This window comes from Monodelphis domestica, chromosome 3 (genome assembly GCF_027887165.1).
Source record: "Monodelphis domestica isolate mMonDom1 chromosome 3, mMonDom1.pri, whole genome shotgun sequence".
In the NCBI taxonomy this organism is placed as follows: Eukaryota; Metazoa; Chordata; class Mammalia; order Didelphimorphia; family Didelphidae; genus Monodelphis; species Monodelphis domestica.
Window position 1 is genome coordinate 24,697,925 of NC_077229.1, and position 23,282 is coordinate 24,721,206.

Here is a 23,282-nt window from a genome sequence, read left to right on the forward strand (position 1 = left end):
CAAGGATATCAGAGATAATAGGGCTCTCTGAATGCAGATCTCAAAAGAAATGCATCCAAATTCTGCATCCATCCATCTCTCTCTCTCTCTCTCTCTCTCTCTCTCTCTCTCTCTGTCTCTCTCTCTCTCTCTCTCTCTCTCTCTCTCTCTCTCTATATATATATATATATATATGTATATATATATATGTCTGTCTCTCTCTGTCTCTCTCCCTCTCTCTGTCTCTGTCTTTCTCTGTCTCTCTCTTTCTCTTTCTTTCTGTCTCCCTCTCTCTCTTTTTCTCTTTCTTTCTGTCTCTCCCTCTCTCTCTTTCTCTTTATCTCTGTCTCTCTCTTTGTCTTTCTCTCTTTCTCTTTCTTTCTGTCTCCCTCTCTCTCTTTTTCTCTTTCTTTCTGTCTCTCCCTCTCTCTCTTTCTCTTTATCTCTGTCTCTCTCTTTGTCTTTCTCTCTTTCTCTTTCTCTCTGTCTCTCTCTGTCCACCCCCCCCCCTCTCTCTATATATATATTCTATATATACCTTGCTTGTTAATAGTAGTTTTCATGCTGTAGCCCCACTGGATTGGGAGTTCTTTGAAAGCAGGGAGTATTTTTCCTTTTTTTGCCTTTTTCTATATCCAGAACTCTTAGCACAGTGCCTGGTAAATAGTAGGTACTTAATAAATACATTATCATTTGCTATTAATTATTTATTAAGGAAGAAATAGGGGCAGCTAGGTAATTTAGTGGATTGAGATGGGAGGTCCTGTCTGGCCACAGACACTTCCTAGCTGTGTCACCCTGAGTATGTCCCTTATGTGCCTTTACCCTCATTGATTAGCCCTTTCTGCTCTTCTGCCTTGGAACCGGCATACAGTATTGATTCTAAAACAGAAGGTAAGGGTTTAAAAGAAAAACAAAGAAATTAAGAAAGAAAAATGGAGAAGGGACAAGCTTTAGTAAGGGCTTACCCCACTATTCATTCTTTTCTTTTGTAATCAGAGAGAGTGTGACTTCTGCTTGTCAGGACTGATGGGAAGTCTCAAGGGTGTCACAGTTTGTCCAGCCAAGCTTTAAGAGTCCTTCAAATTTTCATTTGGGGATTAGAAGTACTTTAGAATATTTAATGGGAGAACCACCAAATCAGAGGACTTCAGAGTTAGAAAGGAATTCAGAGGCCATCTTGCCTCAGCAAGATTCTTCTCTGTTAAATAGGTCATCCTACTTTTGCTTGAAGCACCCACCTACCCATTGCCTTCTTAGGCAGCCCATCCCAAATGGGAACAGCTCTCAATGTTAAGACATCTCTTTTTCTGGAACCCAAATTGACTTCTCTGCATTTTTCTCCATTGTACATAATTTTACCCTGTGCAACAAAGGAATGTTTGTGTGTAAGTTGTGGGGGTGAAGAAAAATAATGGAGAAAAGGCTGAAAAGTCAAATTAAACTCCAACAAGATTGATATGGCTATAGGTCATGGAGAAGGAGGAAAGTCTCTGGAAGTCCACGTGTAAGCCATCATTCTAAAATGAAGATTCAGGAGACAGGAAAGGAGCAATTAGGTCTAGACAGGCTGTGGTGGCCTGATTTGGGCTCCATGATGCCTTGTTCTAGGCCAGACTCCAGATCTCAAGGGTTAGGAAAACCAGGAAAACCTTGGGTAGGTCCTTCGATGAGTCCAGAAAGGGGTGGAGATGAAGATGGAAGAATAAGGATAAGTGTTTGGGTTTGAGCACCAGGTAAAACCTAACCAGGAATCTGGAAATATAAAACTACCTATGAAAGGAATCTTAAAATGTAGAATAGGGACTATGAGCTGAGAGAAACTTAAGAACATATGACCTTAGTGAGAAGTCTTAAAATATGGAACATTAGAGCTGGGAATAGCCTTAGATATAGAATATCAGAGCTGGTAGGGGGCTTAGAGAAGGTAATGCCAGCTCTGGGAGGACCCTTAGAACAGAGAATGGCAGAGTGAGGAAAGGCCTAAAAATAGAAAAGAAAGAAAATCAGACCTGGAAAAGACCTTAGAATAGGGAATGGTAGATCTAGGAAGAGGCCTAAGAATAAAGATCAGAGCTGGAAGGGGCCTTAGAACAGGAACTGTGTCATAGCTAGGAAGAACTTGAGAAATTATCTAATAAAAATTATAATTTTACAGATGAGGACATTGATGTTCCAAAGTGGGAAATGACTTGCCCAAAGCTACACAGAGAGTGGCAACACCAGACCCTTTCTAAGGGCAAGGAATACCTCAGGGGTCCTGATTTTGCAAGTATGAGTCCTACCCTTACCAATCCTCCCTTCAATGCTGAGGTGTTTTATTGCTATCATTATCACCACCATGATCATTATTATTATCATTATTAATTTATGACATTGAGCACCCCAGTAAAATTGCTCTAATCCTATAATTTCACCATTAGATCCAGAGTTACAACATGTTAAATAAAGAGGTCACTTGACATAGTCTGGAAACACACTGACTTTATAATCTGGCAACCTGATCTTTGGCTATATTCATGTTATGCTCCCACCTACAACCCAGCACTCCAGTTCTCACCATAGGACTCTGCTAGTCCTAGAACACTTGGTTCTCCATCCATATTCATGGCAAGATGCCTAGCATGTCCTCTTAGTCTTCCTTTGTCCATTTTTCCTCCTAAATTTTTGGAGGTAGAAGTAGGTGGTGATATGAACCTGGAAGAAGGGATCGAGATTGACAGAAAGATCTGAAAAGAACATTACATATGAGATGATTGAATCCATAAGAGCTGATGAGACCAGTTGATAGCAAGTGAAGTAGTTCAGAGAGAAAATGAAGATTTCAGGACAGAGCCTCATATTTATTGTATGGGATCTGACTGAAGAACCAGCAAAGGAAACTGAGGACTGTTCAGATAGGTGGGAGAAGAACCAGGTTATAGATGATTCACAAAAAACTCAGGAAAAGAGATTATCAAGAAGAAAGTGATTCAGTGTCAAATGCTGTAGAGAGGTCAAGATTAATGAGGACTGAGAAACAGTCTGCCATGAATCCCCCAAGACAATGAAAATAACAGGGATGTAATAATAACAAAATCTTGGCTACCATCTTTGGTGGAAAATCAAGTTTCTTTGGAAAAAAGAAGTTTCGGTTGAATGGCATGATCAAAAGCTAGAGGGCAAAGAGTTAAGAAGAGAGTGAGAGGAATAAAATGGATACACCAGTTTTAGATGGCTTTCTCAAGAAACTGATGATGAAAGAGAAGAGAATTAGAGAACAATAGTTAATGGGAATGGTTAGCTCAAACACAGGCTTTTTAGGGATGTTGAAGATGTGTGTGTTTGTTGGCAGTAGGGAAGCATCCTTTAGATGGGAAAAGTGGAAATTAGGAGAGTGAAGATGAGAGGGGCCAGTCTTCTGGAGAAGATGGGATGGAGTAGAATGACTTGTGCATATAGTTGGTTTTGCTTTGGCAAGGGGAAGAACCAATTCTAGCGGCCACACCCCAGGCAACGGCTTTAACAGGCTGGCTAAACCTTGTGAGGGTAGCCATCAGGTCATTGTTGACCCCTGGTGAACCAGGGCTTTGCTCACCCAGCATGTGAAGACTGTTTCGGCGGTCCAACCACCAACAAGAAGGTTCAACGGCTGAGATGGCGATACAGCAAGGCACTGTGGAGTGCTCAGGGCATGTTGGAGCACAAAAAACAACACGGCCATCCAATGCAGCTGAGGAAGTCTCCAGGTGTAACGATTTTTTGTACCACTGGACCCAGGCTTCCAACGTCAAGAGAGAGGGACTGTCTCTGTGCACTGACTTTTCCACTTAAATCTCTTTCATGCACAAGTATCTTTGTGCACACTCATCTAACCCAATAGATGATAATGCACAAAGACAATTATCATACTCGGCTTCTGAGAGACTACTACTACTACTACAAGGGCAAAAAGAGGAAATCATAACAGAAAGAGCAATGTGAGATAAGAAAAAGAGATCTTGGAATCAGGAAGACTTGAGTTCAAGTACCTCCTCTGACACATACAGGTTGTGTGATCCTGGCCAAGTTTCTTCTCAGTGTTCTGGGTAGATAGCTAAGATTTCAAATTGATAAGAAGATGCCAATCTGCCCTGATAGGAGTACTTCCTTCATCCTTGAGATTCCTATGCCAATGAAATCACAGGTCTCATCCTTATTCCTATCATTCTTCATGTGCAAAGCAGGGAAAATCCATTTTTAAAAAGGTCAGTGTTCTGGGGAAGCTAGGTGGCTCAATGGATTGAGAGCCAGACCTGGAAATGAGAAGTCCTCAGATCAAGTCTGGCGTCAGGCACTTCCTTTCTGTGTGACCCTAGGCAAGTCACTTAACCTCCTTTGCCTAGGTCTTCTGCCTTAGAATCAATGCACAGTATTGATTCTAAGATCAAAGGTAAGGAATTTTTTTTTAAGTTTAATGTTCTTCCATTTAATTCCTGAAAATCCTGGAACATCACAAAATTCAAAGAATCAAAATTATGTATCATCTGAAGCACAACGGAGACCAAATATAGTGAGTATCAGAATCACAGGATTAGTGAGTCAGATCAGATCTCTGTGACCATGTAGTTCAACTCATATATGAAGACATGTCCCTTCTAACATAGCCAACCAGTGGCCTTCTAGACTATCAAATGTCCTATAACATGTTTCCCAGAAAGACTTAGGCAAAGGACATGACATGGTATATAAGAAGAAAATCAGCTATGTAGCAAGGGTGTGGGGTAACAGATGGTCAGCTTGAGTATTGAAGTGGTACCCACAGGATGTCAAGAAGGCAAGAGGGAGCTTCCCAGGACATTGGGTGACAAGGTGAAGTGCTAGGAATTGGTGGAGATCTATACCATTGAAGATTTCATGTTTCCATTCATAGAGGGAAGGCTGAGACTGTTTCACATTTGTCTTTGTATTCCGACCCCTCAGCATAGTGTCTGGCACATATCAGATGCTTAATAAATGTTTAATGATTGATCTAGTCAGTGGTTTTGTCCAAGTCACTCAGCAGGGCAGTCCATAAATCTAAAGGATTAGGAGGATGCTACCATGTGGACATCCTACAAAGCAATAACAAGTTAAGGCATGCAACTATCTCATGAGTCTACTGGAAAATTCATGGCGCTCTGGGCCTTTTGCTAAATACTCCATCCTGAGAATGGGTTTAGGACCTCAGACTTGTGGATCTATCTTCCACAAATCTGAATGGTGACCCACTCAGGAGTGCCTATCCCAAGTGATATGTGTCTTTTCCTCAATGTCACCATAGGGAATCCAGCCGGTATCCTGTGGGTCTCATTCTCGTTCTTTTGATGGGCCTGGATACTGATAAAAATGTAGGTTTTCCAATGATCATTCCCATACTCTTGCTATGCAATTGTCTTACCTTTCTTTCCCATATCCCCAGCCTTATATATCCTCATATATCTGAGATTTAGAGGGGTTTGAAATCAGCAGTCTTGGGTTCTTATCTTGATTCTGACACTTCCTAGACCTGTGACCCTGGACAGATCACTACGTTTCTTGGTATCTCATGCAGTTCTTCAAGGCCTTAAGTTAAAGAGAAGCATCTCATCTACATTGGTGGAGAAGCTGCCATACCATGATTTCTTCATGCCACTGTATGAATAGGACTGGAAGAATAATTTTAAAACTTTCTCCTTATGTCCTTTAATATTCTTCTCCTATACAGTCTCCAATTGTTCATAACACACTATATAGATGGCTCATCTGTACCATGCACCTTTCTATTGCCCTCTACCCCTTCGTAGGTTCCATTCCCCCAAGTGGTGGTATGTATCCCTTGACTCATAATCATGCAGGAGCCATTTAGATTCTCCAAATGCTCTGTGGTCTCATTAGTGTGGATCCTCTGTTCAGTGATTCAGTCCACAGTGCAGTCATTCATCCATCTGATGCAACTCCTATCCATGCCATCCTGTAACTTCACTAGAGCATTCCACCCCAAATGGCAGGAGCCTTCCTCAAGTTTTTTTGGTATTAAGAAGATAGCTATCTGGCAGGTCTCCATCAGCTATCGCTTAATCACTCGAAGTGAAAGACTCAGCTCTTGTGATCAAGCATTTGACTTGTTTGGACATCTTTGGCACTGCTTTGAATTCCTGACTCTGCATTCATAATATATTTCAGACTTTTCATGCCCAACATGCACCTCTCCACTATTTTTTTGTATGATCTTCAACTTCAGGTTTCTGAGATATTGTTCCGTGACTCCTTGCAACATTTGCATCAATGGGAGAGTATTACTAATGAAAAGACTACTAGGTTTTGGGTTAGGGTGAAACTTGGGGGCCAATAAAAGTAATGGACAATGCAGTGGTCCCCTTGAGGACTTGGCAAAATGGTAGATTTATGGGAGGGGAATGCCTATTGAAGAGATTGTTGGCATCTTGGGGAGCAGATGAGAGAGACAGACAGAGACAGAGAGAGACAGAGACAGAGAAACAGAGAGACAGAGAGAGAAACAGAGAGACAGAAAGAGAGAGAGAGAGAGAGAGAGAGAGAGAGAGAGAGAGAGAGAGAGAGAGAGAGAGAGAGAGATTGTTGGTCCTTTGGCCAAGTACTATATTTGTTTTTTTCTGACACTTTACCTCCTGAGCTTCCCCCTGGTTAGTAATGAGGGCCAGCCATGTGCACCATAAATAAGTTCCAGAAATTTCACAGATGCCCCCAAAAGCCCGAGCAAGGAAACCCAACAGCATATGTCTGAATGGTTAATTTACTTAATTGCTGTTAGCTGGGCTATTAGCACACTTGATTCACCCCAGTGCCCACAATCCTGGCTTAATGGCACTCACTCTATGGAGATGCTCCAGTTACCGTTACGGGGAGATTTCCAATCGCTGATTACCTCATAAATATATAATTGCAGTCGTAGGCTAAATAAAGCCACCAGGCATTAATAATGGAGCACGTTTGACTAAAGGCCTTTCAAAGGATGATGGAGAGTTTCTTTAAAGATGCTATTCTCCAAATGTAAATAATCTTGCTGGCTTCTATTTTTAATGATGGGGTATCTCGCCAACTCTCTCTCTCTCTCTCTCTCTCTCTCTCTCTCTCTCTCTCTCTCTCTCTCTCTCTCTTCTGTCTGCCTGTCTGTCTGTGTCTGTTGTCTATTTGCTCCCCAAGATGCCAAAAAGTGTCAGGCATTTATATGAACAGTGATGGTCTGACATAAATGCTATATAGGCAAATGATCTGAGACTTCTTAATGGAGTCTTAATTTGGGCAGCCTCTGGTCTCCTTTCCAAACCATCTTATTCTGGATCCCTGAGAAGATAGTTGAACAGAATATTCTGATTAAGACACTCCAAATGCCTTCAGTGACTCCCCATTCTGGATACAATGAAGTCCAAATATCATAAATTGGACTAACATATCAGAACTGGAAAGGACCTTTAAGCCAACCAAATTCAACCACTTTACAAATAAAGAAGATGCGAGACGTTAAGTGACATATTTAGGGTCATGCATCTAGTGTGTGATATAGGATTCAAACCCAGCTCTTCCCAATTCTTAGTTTAGTATTCTTTCTACTTACTACTTACTCCCCATTGCCTTATCTAATTTATTCCATAATATGGTGCTGACCTACCTTTCTAGGTTTATGTCTCACTCCTGCCCTTCTAGACTCCTGCAAGATAGACCACTCATCATTTCCTGAACATTCCTTATATTCTCCCACCTAGGCTCACTTGTATGTGTCATCTTCATCATCAGAAATGGACTCCCCCAATTTCTCCACCTTTTTTTAAAGACTCCAAGCTGAGGTCCTTATTCCTCCATGAAGATGTCTGTGGTTACCATTCTTGTCTCACACCTTCACCTACCTGTAAAAAATTGGGACTCAGTTTACCCTCTCCTGCTTTTCCTAGACTATCATGCTTGAAAGTGTCACACTATCCTTCCTTCAAAATCTTGACACTCTAGTTACCTACTTCATTTTTATATTGTCCTCTCCCTTTTGGCATATTAACACATTTCTTTGCAAAATCTGACTCTGGATTATCACTGCCATTATTTGCCTTCTCTACCCCTACTCATACATAGCTGAGAAATGATGGAGAATATCACCCAACTGTATTGACCAGGTCCACTATAAATGTTTGCTATCTAATGTCACCTGCTCTCCAGTTCTTCATCTAATGACCACCCATGTCACTCCCTCAAGGGTCTGTTGTGAATCCTCTTTTCTCTTTTCAACTATATATAGAATCCCCTTCCCCATTCTCTCAGTAGAGAACCTTTGTTTTCCACTAGGAAAAGGCAACCAGAATGAGATGAGACAGAGATGGAGGCAGAGAGAGAGAGACAGACAGACAGACAGACAGACAGAAAGTTGCAGAGAAAAAGACAGACAAAGAGACAGAGAGCCAGAGATAGAGAAAGTAGCCCTTAAGTTTGGCAGGGATTCTTCAATTTTTTGATGTTATGGATTCCTTTGGCCATTGGGTGAAGCCTATAGATCCCTTCTCAGAAATAATATTTTGAAATAATAAAATAAAATACCTAGAATTTGAAAGGAAATTCACAATATTGAAGTAGTTGTCAAAATATTAAAAATAAAAATAAAAAATAAAGTTCATGGAACCCAGGTTCCTCTATCTTAAAACCTTCCTCTTTTCTCTACCTCTGTTCCTCAAATTCCCTCAGCAATCACCCCTCCACTCTCTTCCTTTGTTCCAGTCTTAGGGTAAGATGTGGCCCTTGCCTTTGCAAAAGCCTGCCCTTGTTCTCTACGTCTCTGTATAAACATCTCACTCTCTCTTTGCACTGGCTCCTTTCTTGCTGCCTAGAAACACAGCCATATCACCCATATTTTAAACAAAAATACAAAAAACAAAACCCTTCACTAGATCTTACCATCCTTTCAAGCTATTATGCTTTAGCTCAATGTGTCTTTTTATCTTTAGTCTTTACTCCTTTTCCCAAGTTATGATCCCATGTCACCCATTTCTTGTTGGAGCATTTCCATCTCAATATCCTGTTGACAACTCAACATAACTGAAAGAGTTCCCTATCTTTCCTCCTAACTCCTTTTCCCAAATCTAAAACAACAACAATAACAACAACAAAACCCTTACTTCTGTCTTAGAATGGATACACTTCTTAGAATCAAATATGTTCCAAGGCAGAAGATCAGTGGGGGCTGTGTAATTGGGGTTAAGTGATTTGCCCAGGGTCACACAGATAGCAAGTATTTGAGGCTAGATTTGAACCCATGATTCCCATATCTAGGCCTGATTGTGTCCACTGAACCACATAGCTGCCTTTTCCCCATGTCTTCTTAATGAGCATTTTTCCATTCACCCAGATTCACAATCTCAGTCATCCTTGACACTTCTTTTCCTTCACTCTCCTCCATCCAATCATATGCTGAAGCCTATCTATCTAGGGGAAGTTAGGTGGTACAATGGATAGAGCATTATTCCTGAAATCAGGAAGAAATGAGTTCAAATCCTATCTCAGATTCCTGTAAGCTGCATGACCCTGGAAAAGTCACTTAACTTTTGTCTCCTTCACTTTCCTCATCCCCAAAGTGGAGATAATAATAGATACTACCTCACAGGATTGTTCGAAGGAAGAATGGGATTATATTTGTAAAGTGCCTCCAGAGCTTTAAATCATTGTCTTCATGCTAGTTATCATTATGCTAACTCTACAATGTCTCTGATCTCTGCTTCCATCTTTCCACACCCATCTCCTTCTTTGGACTTTGAGTTTGCATTTTTAAAATGCACATTATAACCATTTATTTATTTGTTTGTCAATTTATTTGTTTTTTAACTGGTACCTTCTGTCTTAGAATCAGTATTATATTAGCTCCAAGACAGAAGAGTGTTAAGGGCTATGTAATTAGGATTAAGTGACTTGCCCAGGGTAACACAGCTTGGAAGTTTTATTTGTGGTTAGCTCTGAACCCAGAACTTCCTGTCTCTAGACTTCATTCTCAATTCATTGAGCCACCCAGCTGCCCCCCACCCCAGCCTTAAATGTAAATGTCTTCTCTCCTCTCCACAAATAAAAAAAAAAGGATGGGTGAGTTAAGGTCAAGAAGCAGATTGTCTAAAACGGGTCTGGGGATTTTCTGGGATTGTGAGCTCACTATGAGTCAATGCATCATGGAAGCCAAGAAAGCTGGTGCCCTAGATGACAGAATCCAAATCTTTCAAAATCTTAAAACAGGCTAAACATTTTGTTGAATATGAAAAAATGAAATTAAATCAGGATCAATCTCAAATCCTACCATTAGTTTTGGGAAATCAGCTTCATGAGTATAAGATGAGGGTGGAAAAGCAAAAATAGGCAGGATTTTTTTTTAAACCCTCACCTTCTGTCTTAGAATCAATACTGTGTATTGGTTCTAAGGCAGAAGAATGGTCAGGGCTAGGCAATGGGGGTCAAGTGACTTGCCCAGGGTCACATGGCTAGGAAGTGTCTGAGGCAACATTTGAACTCAGGACATCCCATCTCTGGGCCTGACTCTTAATCCACTGAGCTACCCAGCTGCCCCCTAGGCAGGATTTTACAAGAAAAAAAAATCTGAGGGTTCCACTGTCCTGGCAGCTCAAAATGAGCCAACAGTGTGATGGGTCAGTCGGGGGAAGAAAGGGGGATAACGATGGTGTCCCCACAGAGGTATAGTGCCTACTAGTTCCTTTAGCCTCTGTCCTGATCAAGGCATAACAAAAGTACTGTGTTTAGGTCTGGCACTGCATTTTAAGATTGGCATTGATAATGTAGAGAATGTCCAGATAAGAGTCACTAGATTGGGGAAAGGTCTGGAGATCATTACAATAGAGAGTCAGGTAACAGACAAGGGGATGCTTAGTTTGGAGAAGAGACCTAACGAAGGTGCTTGCTTCAGTATCTGAAGGGCTTTGATTGACAAGAGGGATTAGATTTGAAGATGATTTTGTTGTAATGTTGTTTCAGTAATACCAGACTCTTCATGACCTATTATTCTCAGCTTTCTTGCCAGAGACACCAAAGTGGTTTGCCATTTTCTTCTCCAGCTCATTTGACAGATGAAGAAACTGAGGCTGACAAGGTTAAGTGACTTGTCCTGGGTCTGTGTAAGTTCCTGAGACTGGATTTTAACTCAGGAATATGAATCTTTCTGACTCCACTCCATTAAGGATGGTACCAAGGGGTAAATCGAACACCAATGGAAAGAAATTGGAAGGAGGTAAATTTACTTTTTATGTAAAGAACAAAGAACTCCCTAACAATTGGAGCTGTCCCAAAGTAAAATGAGCTTCCTTGGGAGTTAGGTAGTGGGCTCTGCATTGGATGGCTCTTAGCAGCCTGTCTGGTATGTTGTAGTGGGGAGATTCTTGTTCTAGTTATGGACTAGAATAAGTATTCTCTGAGGTCCTTTCAAGCTCTGACAACCAGCAGCTTTATGGCTGTAAATGCCTTGAGTCCAGGGACCATTCCTTTGAATCTCTCTCCATCTTACCCTATGCCAGCTCCAACCCCAACCCTGAGCAGAGGGATCTACCATTAGGCCATGTGTAACACTCATTTGCTGAACACAAATGCTTTCGGTCTCTTTTTGTTTGTCTCTTGGTTTTTCTTTCTCTCAAGGGTATTATGCATATGTCTACAAGGCAGGGAGGAAAGGTAGCCTAGAATGACTCCCTAATGAAAAATCCAAATGGGTGTCCTGGCTGCAGATCGATTCAGCTGAAACCTCTTCTTCACCCGCTAGACAAGGGATAATTGTAAACTCTTATGTCATTAGTTAATGGTGTTGGTTTACACGAGCTGTAAAGCTTGAAAGCCACAGGCAAGTTTATGTCTTGACGTAAAAATCATGAGTAAATAAAGGGAATGAAGACCATTTGGCATGGCAGTTAATAGGGTGGGAGCTAGGGAGGCGGCCATTGGTGGGAAAGCATTTCTAGCCACCTCAGATATTCCACTAAGGAGCCAGAGTTAGGAGATACCTTAGCTCATCCAAGTTCCTCATTTGAAAGACGAGAAATAATAATGGTGTTCAGTCAGTGTTGAAGAGACTTACTCAATTATAAAGGGTAGGACCAATTCTTGGTTCCATAACTGCTTGATCAGTGTTCAAGGGTTTTCCACTCATACCTTACTCCATCTCATCCTTCTTCTAAACTGCCTATTATTGTTTAAGAAATGGCTATAGCCCTCAAGATGGATAAAGAATGGGATTTAAAGACAGGAAGATATGGGTTTGAATCCTACCTCAATACAGCACTTGAATTCCAAAGGTCTTTTTGGTATGATGAATCTGGCCCCAAAATATCAGTGCTGCTAGAGCCAAAAAAATGTGTATGTTTGTCCTGGAGAAGAGAAGCCTTTAGTGAATATGAAGATATTAGATCTGAAAGAGAGAAGCTTTATGAAAAAGAGAATTGATTCCTCATTGTCCCTAAGAGCATTGAAAAGAGAGCTCTAGCTTTACTTACAAAAATAGCTAATATTTATATTGTACTTTGAATAATATCATCCCACCTGAACATCAATTCAGGACCTGTTAGGTCAATATTGTTGTCCCCATCTTTCTTATGAGGCAATTGAGATTTGTCCAGGGATCCACAGCAAGTGTGTAAGAAAGGATGTGAACTCAGTTCTCCCTAACTTCAAGCCAGATATCTACCTGCTATACCACCTTTCTGTATATTTCAGCTTAATTTAATTGATTCTTAAGTATATGGGCTGACTAACAGTCCCTTAAAATGTACTGAAAGCTTCATGGAATCATAGATTTGGAATGGAAAAGAATGTTATGAGTCAACTTGTTTTACAGAAGAGTAAACTGAGACCATTAGACAAGAAGAGTCTTATTCAAAGCACATGAAAAAGTGTTCTAAATCTCTTAGCGAGATGCAAATCAAAACAACTCTAAGGTACCACCTCACACCTAGAAGATTGGCTAACATGACAGCAAAGGAAAGTAATGAATGCTGGAGGGGATGTGGCAAAGTAGGGATATTAATGCATTGCTGGTGGAGTTGTGAATTGATCCAGCCATTCTGGAGGGCAATTTGGAACTATGCCCAAAGGGCGATAAAAGACTGTCTGCCCTTTGATCCAGCCATAGCACTGCTGGGTTTGTACCCCAAAGAGATAAGGAAAATACATGTACGAGAATATTCATAGCTGCGCTCTTTGTGGTGGCCAAAAATTGGAAAATGGGGGGATGCCCTTTGATTGGGGAATGGCTGAACAAACTGTGGTATCTGTTGGTGATGTAATACGATTATGCTCAAAGGAATGATGAACAGGAGGGATTCCATGTGAACTGGAAGAACCTCCAGGAAGTGATACAGAGCAAAAGGAGCAGAACCAGGAAAACATTGTACACAGAGACGGATACACTGTGACACAATTGAATGTAATGGACTTCTCCATTACTGGCAATACAGTGACCCTGAACAACTTGGAGGGAATTACAAGAAAAAACACTATTCACATTCAGAGGAAAAACTGTGGGAGTAGAACCACAGAAGAAAAACAACTGCTTGATTCCATGGATCAAGGGGATATGATTGGGGATATAGACTCTAAATGAACATCCTAATGTAAACACCAACAACATGGAAATAGGTTCTGATAGAGAACACAAGTAATACCCAATGAAATTGCATGTTGGCTGCAGGAAAGGTGGGTGGAGGGGAGGGAGGGAAATAATTTAATTATTGTAACCAAGGAATAATATTCTAAATTGACTAAATAAATTCAAATTAAAAAAAAAAAGAAGAGTCTCATTCAAGATCATGGCTAGCAAGATAGTAGAGTCAAGGGTTAGAGTAGAATTCCAGTTATACATCCCTATTAGTCATAAAGGCTAGCTGAGCTCTTGCTACAAATGTTATGGGAGAGATTCTTGCTCCATTTATATTTTATCCCAGAAGACCGCGAAAGTCCCTTCTATCTATGAAACTCTGTGAGTCTAGAACTGTCTTTTCACTATGACTCCCCAGATCACTTGATATAGTAAATTATTATGGTAGAGATTTGTGAAGGATGACTTTTCCCACCTTGGAAACAAAAGAATACCCAAGGAGTTGAAGACACCTAGAAAGTGAAGGCTATTGCGCTCTGAAGCCATTTCAGTTAACATTGACAAAAATAGCACCAGTCAAGTCCTTTTATTTTGGCAGATGACACAAGGCCCATAGGGTATTCCATTTTACCAAGTGCTTGAGCTTGGTAATCGGAACTATATAGCTACATGTCTGCACTGTTATTTTTGGTCTAGGAGGAACTTGGTTTGGGGGTCATTCAGAGGGCACATTATGAGTCCGAACAGGCTATAAATCCCTAAAATGAAGAATTCAATAGAAAAAGTATAACAGACATTAAATTTTATTTATTTGTGAGTTTCAAATGATATCAGAAAAACCTGGAAAGACTTATATGAACTGATGCAAAGTGAAGTGAGCAAAACCAGAAGAACATTGTACACAGTAACATCAATATTGTAATGTTTCTCAACTAGGAAAGATTTAGCTACTATAAAAGTTATTATGGAATTATGATTGTAGCACTGAAGAAAGCATAACTTTAGAGCTGGGCAATCTGGGTTCAAATATCCTGTCTGTGCCCAAGGACAAGCCATATCCCTATCTTATTTCTCAGTTTTATTCTCTATAAAAGCAGGATTTTGGAAAAGGTTACCTTTTAGATCCATTCCAACTCTAAATTTTTGATCCTATGAAATGTATAATAGAAGATGTACTGATCATGTAGCAAGATCAGTGGAGAGTCTACATGGCCCATTGTCTTCTGTGCCATGTTAAGAACAGTCACAAAGAGTCCCCAACACATTTGGTGGGCCCTTCAGTGGCGAACTTGGTTGAATTACACTGGATGGTCAGGAATTAAAGAGTTGAAATTAGTACCATTAGGAGGAATGCCCACATTGGTGAACTCATAGATCCACTGCAACATTGGAGGAAGAAACAAAAAATAAATTCCATGTTGCCTCTATTCTAGTCATCATTCCCATTCCTCCAACCCAAGAAATTTGGACTCTGTCACTAGGACTCCCTGAACTAATAGGGAAGACCTTACTTTATCAGGAACTAGACCCAGGTATCCCTTCTAGCTCTATACAATACTGCTTCCACTCAGACCATCATCTCTATCTGCACTGCTTCCCATCCCCAACCAGAAATTTGAATTCTTATTAGACGCTAGACTCTGAAGGTGAGATTTCACCTAATCTTGTCTGGAAATGGGCCTCCAAGTTATTTCTCCACAATGCCCTACCCACACACCCCTTTCCAAATTTCTTTTTTTATATATATATATATTTTTAATTTTTATTTGGTCATTTCCAAACATTATTCATTGGAAACAAAGATCATTTTCTTTTCTTCCCTCCCCTCCTCCCTCCACCTCTCCCACAGCCGACTCCAAATTTCTTATTATCTTCTCTCATTAGAATATAAGTTCCTTGAAGGCTAAGACTATCTTTCTTGTATTTGTAATCCCCCAAATCTAACACAGTGCTAGACATATAGTAAACATTTAACAATGTTCTCTCGTTCTCTCATTCTCTCTCTCTCTCTCTCTCTCTCTCTCTCTCTCTCTCTCTCTCTCTCTATTTACCCATCTGTCTCTCATCTATGATATATCTCTAGACATTCTATAAGGGGGTTTACTGAGACAGGGAGAGAGAGAGGGGGGACTGGCTTTTAGGGCCACTCAAAAAACCCATATTTAGTTCATACCAGCCATTAATATATTTTAAACTTTCCTAAATATTTGACTTCTAGAGAAAATGTTAGAGGTAGGATTGAACCCTAACCATGGTGTTCCTGTTCTCCATGTCAAGACCTCTACTGACTCCATCTTATTGCTTCCCAAAATGTTTCACTTAAAGTGGGGAAAAAGTCTTTGCAGCAAATCAGAGGATGGCCATCAATGGAAGGCCATGCTAGGTAACATGGCATGGCGTGCCACTTAGAAAGTTGGCATATCCAAAACTATTACCAAGAGCTCAACCTTAATCCTTTTTAACTTAGGGGAGAAATGGATCAAAAATTAGAATGATATCAAGCAGAAAATAATCTTCTGTCTGTGTTGCACTGATAAAAAATAGAATCCATGATTACTGTGTAACACTGCTTGTGTTTGTGGCTATATGTTGCTGCCATCTCCAGGCCCCCACAGCAAATGACTTAATTGGGTTATCCTAGAGAGAGAAACTAGGTGTGTGCCTGATTTGACAAGGACCCCCATTGCCTGAGCTTTGGGTTTTCACCTGGCCTGCTTCCCAGGTTCTAATCCTGGCCATGACTTGCTCATCTGGAGCAATCCTTGGTTTATTGAGGGGCAATCCAAATATGAGTCTTCCCCTTAGAATATGGAGGCTGAATCAACTTAGCCTGCTCAGGACAATAAGAAAAATAATGGAGAGTCTAAGCAGATGCTGGTCCTGATTCTTATCCCCTGGAATTAGATATGTATAGGGAAGTGGACCTCTCACATAGGGAAGACTTTAAGATTGAGGAAAAAGCTGCTGTGGTTTTCCTCACTTTGAGGGAAGAAGGACAAATATTATTTTCCCCATCTTTCCAAATGAGGAAGCCCTCAGTAAAAAAAAAAAGAAAGGACTTGCCTAAGGTCACCCAGCTAGTAAGCAGTAGGGCCAGACCAAAATTTAGATTCCCCCAGACTTCCTCTATAATTCATCTTTCCTAAAGACTGGGTAAGGAGAAAGGGCCTTAAGGGAAAGTCAAACAGGCTTCTGGTTAGTCAAAAGGAAGAACTTTGAGACTTAAGATCAGAGAATTTGGAAGCATCAACCTAAAGATGGACCTCATGGCTAATCTAGTCAGAATCTCTCATTTTACAGAAGGGGACACTGAGGCCCTGAAAAGTTAAGGGGCTTATTCAGAATCACAGAGCTGTGTCTGAGGCTACATTCAAACCCAAGTCTTTCTGTCCCCAGTTTCAGCAAATTAGCCAAGGTCACACAGGAAAGGCTTATAATGAATTTGTTTTCAAAAGCTTCAAAGTGATTTCCCCTTTTCTGGAATGTTCTTGCTCCTCTCACCTTCAGTTTTCTTGCTCCTTTCCATCTCCTCTCTTTCTTGCCTGGACAGATGAGAAAGACTGAGGTTCAGTGAGATCCTGTAATATGCCCTGTTTTTCTCAAGATAGGAGGAAACAAGTAGAGGGCATGAGCTCAGATCACCAAATTTAGTATATGTTTGCAGGTTGATTGTGTCCTGGAAAATACCCCTTGAGCATCACAACCTAAATGATATCTTTCCTGATGATCCCATAGCTATTAGTACATTTCACCTCCTAAAATCACTTTGGATTACTTTGTATATGTTTGGAATTTACTAAAATATCTGTTAATATTTTTTACTCTGAGCTGCAGAATATCAGCTCCTTGAGGGCAGGCACTACATCTCCTTTTTCTTTGGGATTTTCAGTATAGCTTCCAACCCACAAAAGACTCTTACTAAATAAACATTGATTGGGTTGAATTGACTTGGATCTATTCCAACCCTATCACTTAACAGAGAAGGAAACTGAGGTACATAGATTAAAACTGAGTCATGCAACATCCTTTTGTAAGTTAGTAACTGGCAGAGGAATGATTCTGACCCAGATCCATGTGCTCCCAAGTCCAAGGCTCTTTCCTCTAAACTTCTGGAAAGGTTGTGAAGGAAGGGCCATGATCAAGAAGGAAGTTAGGGGAGACTGGCCTAAGCTCTTTAAAAAATGGAAATTGAGGGGCAATTAGGTGGCACCAGGTCTGGAGTTGGGAGGACTTGAGTTCAAATGTGGTCTCAAACACTTCCTAGCTATGTGACCCTGGCAAGTCACTTAACCCTGTTTGCCTAGTCCTTGCCCTTCTGCCTTAGCATTGTTACTAGGACAGAAAGCAAGAAAGGAAGTAGAATCTTGAATCTGGGAGGGGAGAAAAAGACCACACATTCCTCTTCTTCTGCTAGCCTTGTGTGTTGTGGAAGGAATCCTGAGAGGAGTTTAGTGATCTGAGCTCATGTCCTATACTTGTTTCCTCCTATCTGTATGAAAACAGGGCATATTACTCAATCTCACTGAACCTCAGTCTTCCTCATCTGTCCAAAGGGGAAAATAATCCTTTTCTTGCCTCCATTACATCTCCATCCAAGGGATAATCTCTGTCTGAAAAGGCAGCACATTTCCTTTTGGTCTTTTTGTTGCTCTTTTCTCTTATATCAAGCTTAAATTTGCCTCTTTGCAGGTATATAAAGAAAAAGTCAAATAAAGTCTATGATTACTATTATACATTATATATATATATTACATATATATTTATGTCTTCTACACGGCTATGTCATGGCTGGGTAGTATGATGGAATGAGTTATTAGACATGGAATCCAGAAGATCTGAGTCCAAACCTTGCTTCAAATGCTTGATTTATTCTTGTCTTTCTTTTTTCTTGATGTCTTTTCCTTCCTTCCTTCCTTCCTTCCTTCCTTCCTTCCTTCCTTCCTTCCTTCCTTCCTTCCTTCCTTCCTTCCTTCCTTCCTTCCTTCCTTCCTTCCTTCCTTCCTTCCTCCCTTCCTCCCTTCCTCCCTTCCTCCCTCCCTCCCTCCCTCCCTCCCTCCCTTCCTCCCTTCCTCCCTTCCTCCCTTCCTCCCTTCCTCCCTTCCTCTCTCCCTCCCTCCCTCCCTCCCTCCCTCCCTCCCTTCCTCCCTCCCTCCCTCCCTCCCTCTCTTCCTCCCTTCCTCCCTTCCTCCTTTCCTCCCTTCCTTTCTTCCTCCCTTCCTCCCTTCCTCCCTTCCTCCCTCCCTCCCTCCCTCCCTCCCTTCCTTCCTTCCTTCCTTCCTCCATTCCTTCCTTCCTTCCTTCCTTCCTTCCTTCCTTCCTTCCTTCCTTCCTTCCTTCCTTCCTTCCTTCCTTCCTTCCTTCCTTCCTTCCTTCCTTCCTTCCTTCCTTCCTGTCTTCCTCCCTTCCTTCCTGTCTTCCTCCTTCCCTTCCTTTCTTTGTCTTTTTCCTCCTTTCTCTCTGACTTTCCATCTTAGAATCAATGCTACATATTGATTCCAAGGCAGAAGGGCAGTAAGGGCTAGGAAAATGGAGTTAAGTTGACTTGCCTAGGGTGACCCAGCTAGGAAGCATCTGACAACAGATTTGAACCCAGGACCTCTCATCCTCAGACCTGGTTCTCTATCTACTAAGACACAAACACTTTATCTCTGTGTGGCCTTTCTCCTTATCAGAGTTGGGGATCTCAGTGGCCCAGTTTGAATTTCTGGTGAGGGAGTAGGGAGAGTAAAATGTGAATGATGTCTGGTTGGATGATGGTTACACAGAAATATTTATACAATTGTTAGTTATTATTATTATTATTGAATTTAGTGATCTCCTACTACAACCCGTATATTTTATTCAGTTAATACAACATGGTATTTGTACTACATGTAGTTGGAAGTCAATAATTGGTTTTTAGTTGTGAACACTGAGGCTTAGGAAGGCTAACTGATCTCTCCAAGGTCAGTTTATCATACAGCTGGAAGATGCCTTGTCTAATCCTTTCATTTTGTACTTAAAGAAACTGAGGCCCAGAGGGGCTAGGGAACTTGCCCAAAGTCACATACATAACAGATACAGGATTCAAACATAACACTTAGGATCATAGATCTAGGGCCAGAAGGAACTTCTAAGGCATCTACTCCCATTCCTTCCTCTCCTTTTAAAGATGGGGAAATTGGGTCTCAGAGAAGTGAAAGGATTTTCTGAAGGACATGCAAGTATCAGAGGCAGGATTTGAACCTAGACTTTTTGATCCCAGAGCCAGGGTTCTTTCTTCTACATCACTCTCTTTCCTACATTTGATTACCCTTTATTTATCATGTGTCTTCTGTCTTCTCTGCTGCTTTAGGTTGGGCAGGTGCCCTTCTCCATATTGGAAATTTTGGAATAACCTTCTTTAAGCCTTGGTTCCCTTTGATGCTCCCCTTCCTCCTCTCCATTGATGCAAAGTAGACTTCGCAGTCTTGCTTGCCTGACAGCTCCTCTGGGACCTAGAGGATAATGGCCCATTGTGTCCTATCTGCAGGTCAGTGGCTTATCCACTAGATCACACTATTATCGGGCCAATCCATCATCTCTCTCTGGGTCTGCATCCTGTGTCAGATGCTTTCCCCAAATCCAGATAGGGATCAGTCACATTCAGGTTATTCTACCTGTATCTGCTGTGTCACAGGAGATGGCTAACTTCAATTTCCTAAGCTCAGCTTCCCATTTCAGGGTCTTCTTCTCACCTGCCTCACATACTTGCCACTAGCCCTTCCTTGAGTGTAGGAGTCAGGGTGAATATTTGCTCATTACCTTGGATTAAATAACAACAACGATAACAAAAGCCTTCAACTCAGAGTGAAAAGACAAGTCTCAAATGGGACCTTTGTTAGCTTTGTGTGGTCTAAAGAAAACCAAGTCACTGAATTTTGGTGTGGTAAAGGACCTTGGGACCATTGAGTCCAATCCTGACATTTATTTCCTGTGTGACTTTGAATGAATCACAATCTTTCTCAAACTGTTTTCTCATCTTTAGAATGAGTTGGTAGGGCTGGATGGCCTCTGAGGCCTCTTCCAGATCTAGATGGCTGGTCCTATGAATCCTAGCTCTGTGTGTCCTTGGATAAGTCCCTAAATATGTATGAGTCTCGTTTTCATCCTCTGTAAAATTAAGATGCTGCTAGTCATCCCCCCTAAAACACCCCCTACACTGTATGTGCTAAGCATTGAGTGTTGTGAAAGGGAATTCTTTATTTTCTTTGTCTATTTTGAGTTAACACTTTGTTAGCCATCAAGTAAGAGAATTCACAAGTCACTTGCTAAAATGAGTGATAATTCCAGAACTCACATCACTTACTTGATGGCTAACAAAGTGTTAACTCAAAACAGACAAAGAAAATAAAGGATTCCCTTTCACAGTTTCTAAACAAGAAAAAGAAAGGTCTTACCCTGAAGGAGATCATATACTAAAGAAGGAAGACAATCCACAAAAGGAAGCTGAAGAGTGGCAGGAGAAGGGTTGGGAAGAAGGGACCTGGTACCAAAACATGACGAAGTCCAGTCCAGATTATGGGATAGGAAAAGATGGCTGACCTGGAAGTCCTCTTTCAATCTAGCTTTTGGGAGGAGGGGGATCCTTGTCTATAGCTTCTCCTCCTCCAATCAGAGGCCAGAGGATACTGAGTGTACTGAGGAGGTAAGTGTGAGTACCAGAGCTGATGCAATTTGGCTTCCTGGGGGCATGATGGCATCATGTCATGGAGTCAAGGGAGGCAAGTTGGTTGGCTTGGTGACTGATGAGCAACCAGGACAGGAAAAGGCCTTGAGTCCATGACACATTGGGACCATTTAGGAAATCAGGGTGTTTAGCCTTTGGAAGACAAGACTCAGTGGGCAGAGAAGAGATGTGTTCAAATTTATGGGGTAATGTCTGGGCTTATTCTGACTGGTCCCAGAGAGCAGAACAAAGAGCAAGATGGCACTTGGAATGAGGAAAAGTTGCCAAAAAACATTGTGGCTTAAAGTGACCCACCTAGAGCCATAGTTGTTGTTATTCTCAACATCATCTGGGCCATTAGGTAACACAGTGGATAGAGCACCAAGACCTGGAGATAGGAGGTCTTGGGTTCAAAGATGGCTTCAGATACCTCCTAGCTGTATAATCCTGGGCAAGTCATATAATGTCAGTTGCCTAGGCCTTACCACTCTTCTGCCTTGGAACCAATACTTAATATTGAGTAAGAAAAAAGGAAAAAAAACCATCAGTACCACTGGCACCAGCACAAACATGAGCAGCAGCAGAAGCACCACCACCACCACCATCCACCACCGACACTACCATCATTATCATCTACACAGTGCAGAAAATAGAGTACTGGGATTGGAGTCAGGAAGACCTAAATTCAAATCCAGTCTTGGACACTTACTGGTTGGGTGACCCTGGCCAAGTCACTTACTTTTTATCTGCCTCAGTTTTCCCAACTATAAAATAGGAAAAATAATAGGCCCTACCTCCCAGGTTGTTCTGAGGATTAAATGAGTTCTTAATTCTGAAGCACATAGCCTAGGGTTTGGCACATTAGTAGGTAGGTAATATATAAATGCTATCTTTTTTTCTTATTTTTTGCACTAATAATTGTAAAGCACTTAGCACAATTCCTGGCATAGAGTAGGTTCTTTGTAAATGAACATTTCTCTCTTCTGGAAAGACGAGTGACAGTTATGGGTGTAGAATATGATATACACTCCCAGATTCCTTTGTCAGCTTAGATGTTTTACTTAACTGTGCTCCTCTGGTAGAAGGGAAGGTTCAATATAATGAAGGATGGTTCAAGAACCTGTATTGGCCTAAAAGCAAAGAATAGGAGCTTCCAATCATATCCTACTCTTCGTGATCCAGTTGGGTTTTTCATGGAGAGATCCTGGAATGGTCTGCCTTTTCCTTCTCCAGTTCATTTTACATATGAGGAAACTGAGGCAAATAAGATTAAGTTACTTGCCCAGAGTCACACAACTAGTGAATATCTGAGGCTAGATTTGAATTGATGGAGATTCTAAGCCCAGTGCTTTATATAGACTGTTGCCTAGCTGTTCTCAAAGCTAAGACGCCTTTGGTTCAAACATTTCCACTGGTGTGTGACCCTGAGAAAGTCACAACCTCTTAGTACCCTAGCGAACTCTCTAAGATTCTAAATGGCAGGATTAAGGAAGGAAGTTTGCTCACTGAGAGCTTTCTGTACCCATGAAAACACTGGTCTAGTCCCTATCTCTATCCTCTAAAAGCAAAAGACATCAGTAAAGCCTAAAAAATAAAAATAGAAAGGAGACAAGGATGGGAAGCGCAGCCATGACTGCTCTGTAGCCTCTTTGGCTAATACACCAGGACAGGCAGCTCATTTCAGCACTGCATGTTTTTTCTCTCCTCCCTTCCTCAGCTGAGAGGTTTTATTTAGAGCTTGTCCAGGGCCACGTAACCTCTCTCCAAAGGAAAATTGGCTTTATACATACAGGCTAAAGAGGACAAGATTTCTCTGGGCAGCCTGTGATAAGAGAGTTCTTCCTAGTCCTGGTGGAATGCTTGCTAAGGAGTCAGGCAGTGGGGTATAATGGCAAGAGCTCCATGTGTGGAAGGAGCAGGTGTGCACTAGAGTACAGATGCTGCTGCATCTTAGCTGCTGTCTGCTCCTGGGCAAGTCACCATCCTTGCCTAGGATTCTGCTTCTTAATCTACTGAATCCGGAGTTGGCACTAGATGGATTCT